We start from the raw sequence: 6,000 nt of genomic DNA on the forward strand, positions 1-6,000 counted from the left end.
GAGAGGAGGTGGGAGGGGAGGAGGCGGGAGGGAGGAGGGCTGGGTTGGTGTGGCCAAGGAGAATGCCCACTCTCCCGCTCCCCAGCTTCTCAACCAGGGCGGCCCAAGGAATACCCTGTCATTGAAGCTGTTTGCCATGAAGTGCCCGTGTCACTCCTGAGTCTTCATGGAAAATTCGGTTTTTAGGCGTCAGCCTTGTATTTGAGTTGCTTAGGGCGTGGGGAGGGAGAAGAGGTGTGTGTCTCATTTGTGAACCAATGTCAGGGCGTCCATAAAGCCACATCTGGGAGACTGGGCTGAGAGCCAGAACCAGGGGAGGCTGGAAGTCTGGAACTTCAAGCAGCTGGGGATTTGGAGAAATCTTGGGGAATCTGTGGAATGGGGCAATCGGATGGATCAGTGTTACCCGTTATGGAGCCGAGAGACCTGACATCTGGGATTCTCTGTGTAAACACACACACACACGCACGAATATATTCATAATATATAAAATGTATAAATGCAAAGTTATACATCACATACAATATGAATAAATTATATGTAGTATGTATAAATATATTTATAAATGTAAAAAAGTCACATAAGAGAGATAAAATATAAAAGATATAAAAGCTAGGGGTGCCTGTGTGGCTCGGTCGGTTAAGTGTCCAACTCTTGCTATCAGCTCAGGTCTTGATCTCAGCGTTGTGAGTTCAAGCCCCACGTCGGGCTCCTCGCTGAGTGTGGAGCCTACTTAAAAAAAAAAGATATAAAAACCAAATATATTCCCATAATACAAGTATAACACATGTAAAAGCACACATTGTAGTATATAATCATGTATATAATTATACATAAAATATAGAACGTGTAAGAATGTTTTAAATATGTGTAACTAATGGACATTCATAAAATATTATATAAGTAAAATCTTGGGACACAAAGTCAAATTGTTTACTTTCCCTACTCTGGCCATCTCTAACTTTTATTTGGGGTGTTTAGTCCACTTACGTTTTTCAACTTTATTGCTGTATAATTGGCATATGGTCAGTTGCACGTATTTAAAGTATACAACTTGGTAAATTTTGACACGAACGCCCAGGTGAGCGCCTTGCCACAGTCAAGACAATGAACATATGCAGTCACCCCCAATAGTTTACCTGAGTCCCTCCGTAATCCCCCTGTCCCTCCCCAACCCCGTCCCCAGGCAGCCAGAAATCTGCCGTATGTCACTGTCGATTAGTTAGTGTTTTCTGTAAATGGAATCATGCGATGTACTCTCTTCTGCCTGCCTCCTTGTGCTCAGCACGCTCTGAGGCTCGTCCATGTTGGTGCGTGCATCAGCTCTTCCCTTTTTGTGCTGTGTTCCCTTGAATGGATGTACCACACTGTTTATTCAGCCGCCTGTGGAAGGATGTTTGGGTTTGACCTTCAAACGAAAATCTCGACCGTGCCCCCCCCCCCCCCCCGCCCCGTGCCATGAGTTGCAAGACGTTTCTCTCTCTTCCCAGGCTTCTCCTCATTCCTTAAGAGCCCCAAGGACTGCGGGGTTCATTTCTCCGTGTGTTGGTAGCTCAGGGCCTACTGCAGCACGGGGAGACCTGTCCAGGCTCAGGCCCTGGGCCACCCCCTGCCTCACTGTGCCCTCATCGCCTTATCCGCACTGGCCAGTGGGCCCTGGGTGTCGGGGGCAGGCTAACACTTGTTCCTCGTGTCCGTGGCTTCTCAGGGAGCTGGGTCAGGAGAGGTCCTGGAGACCACTGAGCGCGGTGTCCACACTAGCCCTGCTCTCCCAGTTTGCTCCAAGCTGGACACAGGTGTGCTTCTCAACTGTGTTCGGGCAGATTCTGGGCCCCGCCCCCAGAGGTGCGCACAATGGTCACGCTCCTGTGAAAGCTCATACTATGATCACCCAGCCCCTGCTGCTGAGCTAGAGCCTCATTGCTGCCCCACAGGGTGTCCAGCTATTTCTGGAAGGCTCTGGGCTTTCTCATCGGCATTTCTCCGTGTTCCATCCAGCCTGCTGACCGCTCTCTCCCTCTCATTCAGTCCCCGGCGGCCACACTGGCCCCCCTCACTGTTCCTCAAACACACAGGTGTGTTTCTGCCTCAGGGCCTTTGCACTTGCTTTCCCCTCTGCCTAGAATGCTCTTCTCCCAGGTGTCTGCTAAAATTTCCCCCTCACCAACCTTTCCTTTCCCCCTCTCCCGTCTTATTTTTTTTCTCTAGGCATCACCATCTAACACACCCTATAGTTTACTTCCCTCTTGTTTATCATTATCTCCTCTGTCGGAATATAAGCTCCACAAAGGCAATCATTTGTCTGCTTTGTTCACTGGTATTTCCAGCTCCCAGAGTTGCTGGCACAGAGCAGGTCAAAAGAAAGAATGAATAAATGAACACCTGTCTCACGTTCATTTTATTGGAGAAAATCCCCCCCAGGATGAGCAGTCAGAGGCAATTTCAACCTGAAACGGGTGTGAAACTTCCACCCTGTGAGCTGAGGGCACTTGGCTGTCCTTGGCAAGTCCCGACAGACCTAGTTCTGTGCCGGGGCCGGGGCCGGGGCTGCTGGGCCGTCAGTCAGACCCGGCCTCCAGCAGCAGCAGCTCCACTTGTTTTGTTCAGTTTTCCCCTCTAAGAAATCTTCCTAGCATTTCATTCTGCACAGTGAGATAAAATTGGTATTTTATTAGCATAAAACTACAGGTTTGCATTAGTGTTTAACTTACGAAATGAGGACATTGGCTCGATGAAAATGTAAGTCTGACTAATGGCGATGTGGTAGCCTCGACTGACTGGATCCTGGAACAGAAAAAGGACATAAGTAGAAAAACCAGTGACATCTTTTTTACTTACGATGTTTGTGTCTTTCGTTTTGACAAACGTATGTCCCGTCTGACAACGCCATCCTGTATGAGAGCAGATACTCGGACGAACCGAAGCGGGGTGAAAGGTATTCGGGAACTCTCGGGACTACCTTTGCAATGTGAGTGTGAATACAAAATTACCAAAAGAAAAAGTTTATTTAAAAATTTTTATTGGGGCGCCTGGGTGGCTCAGTCGGTTAAGCGTCGGACTCTTGGTTTCCACTCAGGTCGTGATCTCAGGGTCGTGGGATTGAGCCCCTTGGGTAGCCCCCCCTTCATGCTCAGTGGGGAGTCTGCTTCCCCTCTGCCCCTCCCCCACCATCCCACCCCCCCCACCCCCGCTCGCACACCCTTTCTCTCTGCCCCTCCCCACCACTCGTGCTCTCTCAGAGGGAGAAATAAATAAATAAATAAATAAATAATAAATCTTTAAATAAATAAATCTTTAAAAGATTTTATTACAGTAGTAAATAAAATTTAACCAATAAAAACTACACATGTGACATTACGCACAACAATGATCATCTTGCACAACATACAAACTATTGGTTTGTGTTGCTTTGGTTACACAGTATTGAAAGAAATCTGGACTCAGCGAGGTGGTTGGAAATGGCAACAGGTTGTAAGAGCTGCGGGCCCCACGGTCTCGGGGACCTGCTGCTCTGAGACTGAGAAGACGGGGAGCTCGTTCCGAGGTCTGGAGAATGGCACAAGCAACGCGGTGCCAGTCTGCGATGGGTTAACGTTTTGTACAAAGCACACTGGAGCGTGTGCACATTGTTCCCTGCAGCTTTTTAAAAGTTAAAACTGTTTTTGAACGATGATATCTGAATCAAACATTTGCAGAACCCGTGAAGCATCTTTAGGGCTTTGCCAAGCAGTTTGAAAGCCCTTGGTCTGATCACAAGCTCCCATTTTGCAGATGAAAAAAACCTAAGGCCTGGCCAGGAGAGAGGACTAAGGTCTGCCAAGTCCAGGACCAGCTCAGGCTGTCCTGCTCCCAGCCATAAGGTTTATTTCTATGAATGGATGTAACTGGATTATTTTTCTGGAAACTGCTGGGTAGGAAGTCATTGAATGTTTCAGTCTACCTGTTCTCTTAATGATCCTTTATGCTCTTTCCATTTTTTAAAGCTCCAGTGAACTCTCTAGAACGTATCTCCTCATTTACGTGTCTAGAGCTTCCCTGAAGGTGCCGTTGCTGGGTCATAGGGTGTAAATACCCTTGACTTCACTAGGAAATGCCAGATTGCTCTCCAAGTGCTTATAGAGAATGCCCCCCTTCTCTGCTGCAGAGCATGACCCCCGTGGCTCCTCATCCTCACCAGTACTTGGTATCGTCAGAGCGGAAGGAGGCAGTGTCCCCCTCTGTCCCTCTGGTGTGTGATAACCTTGCCCTCTGGAGCCCTTGATGGTCCTGTGTCTGTGTTCTAGCGCTGAGCCCATCCTAACTCACTGGGTGACCTGGGGCAAGTCACTTCCTGCCCTGTCCCCCGATCCCAGCCTGACTCTCCACATCTGTGGCATGAGGAGGAGCCAGAGGTTCCCAATCAGGATGTTTTTACTCGACATTAAATTTTCAAAACCTTCCCCGTAAAAACAGATGTCCTCGCAGTAGTCAATGACTGAGAAAATACAACATGATCCTAGGCTACTGTGAGTTCATTCATGATTTACAATGAATTTGTATTTCACTAAGTAGTGTAACATGTAATCCATTTTGAAATGGCCATCAACGTGTCCGTGATCACCATAATTTATTCGGTTTGCCCACCATGTTTTATACACATGTGGACGCATGCTGCATACCCCAGATTTATTCGGACTCCCTGCGTCTCTTGCCCCGAGGCTGGAGACTAGGGGACTAGGGGGTATCGGTGAAGAGGAAGGTAGCGAGGTGGCTTCAGAAGGCCGTGTGACCCCAGCAAGTAGTTTTTTCCTATGTGTCCCCGGGAGCACCAGGAACTGCTCTACGTATGCTTCCTGTATTTGATTCTATGCTTAGACCAGTTCCTGGCACGGAGTGCCCTCTGAATGTTTTATCTCAATTAATCCTTCCAACAGTCCTGCAAGGGAGTTCTTATTCATTTATTTATTCACTAAGTATTTCTCAAACATGACCACGTTCCAGGCATTGATTAGGCACTGGAGATCCACCGGGGAACTGAACAGTCACAATTCTCTGCCTCCATGGAGCACCCCAGTATCCTGACTTTCTCTGTAAGGATGCTGGAGCCCAGAGACGTTCAGTGCCTTCCTGAGCCCACACGGTGAGTGGGACACATATGCTTGCTTTGTCTGCTGGCTCTTCCTCACAGAGCCCCCCCACTTCCCTGGAGGACTGCTCCTGGCCGCACCCAGTCTGTCCTCATGCCGCCTGCGGCAGCTGCGCTGGGCTCTCTAGACCCCGCGCTTGACCCCTAGGCCGAGCAGGGAACATGAGTCCCCTTCCATGGGGTTTTGTACTTGGGACCAGAGAAAGCACAGAGTCAGTCCGTGGAGGCCGTTGGCTGTCCTGTTTTCTTCCATATGGAGGGTGTCACTCTGGAGGGAGAGAGAACGGACCCGGGGAGGGGCAGGGAGGGGAGAGAGAGGCAGGCTGGTGTTCATCTCTCCAGGCTCAGCCGTTCCTGACACCCGGCCACATTCCTCTCTGACTTCCCGGAGACACCCAGTACCCTCATAACAAATGCCCTCCCCCCTTTTTTTTGCTTAAACTTGCAACCAAAGGAATCCTAGTTAATAGCCCGGGACATAGCAAGTGCCTGTGAGCAACTGCTCTAAGATGCTTCGAGCTCCCGACACACCCTAGATTGCCTTTTGGCATGTGGAGCGGAGTGTCCTGTTCTTAGATAACTTTGCAATAGATTCTCTACCTTCAGAGCATGTGGCTGCAACCTCACTCTTAATAAATCAGACGGGAGCTTTCTGCATGGAAAAGAGCCTCAGCCATACATCATTTTTGTTTTCCTCTTGGGGAGAACAACTATGCCACAGCAATAACCTGCCACGTATATGTCTCAAAGCCCTATTTATATAGCCATATGGATAAATATATATAAATAGGACTGTGGAATAATAGATTAAGGGATCTGCTCATCCATAGAAGACGTATGGGGCTTTCAGGACCTAATGGCGGCCTGATTCAGTA

Source organism: Phoca vitulina, unplaced genomic scaffold, assembly GCF_004348235.1.
Source record: "Phoca vitulina isolate PV1807 unplaced genomic scaffold, GSC_HSeal_1.0 scaffold40, whole genome shotgun sequence".
In the NCBI taxonomy this organism is placed as follows: Eukaryota; Metazoa; Chordata; class Mammalia; order Carnivora; family Phocidae; genus Phoca; species Phoca vitulina.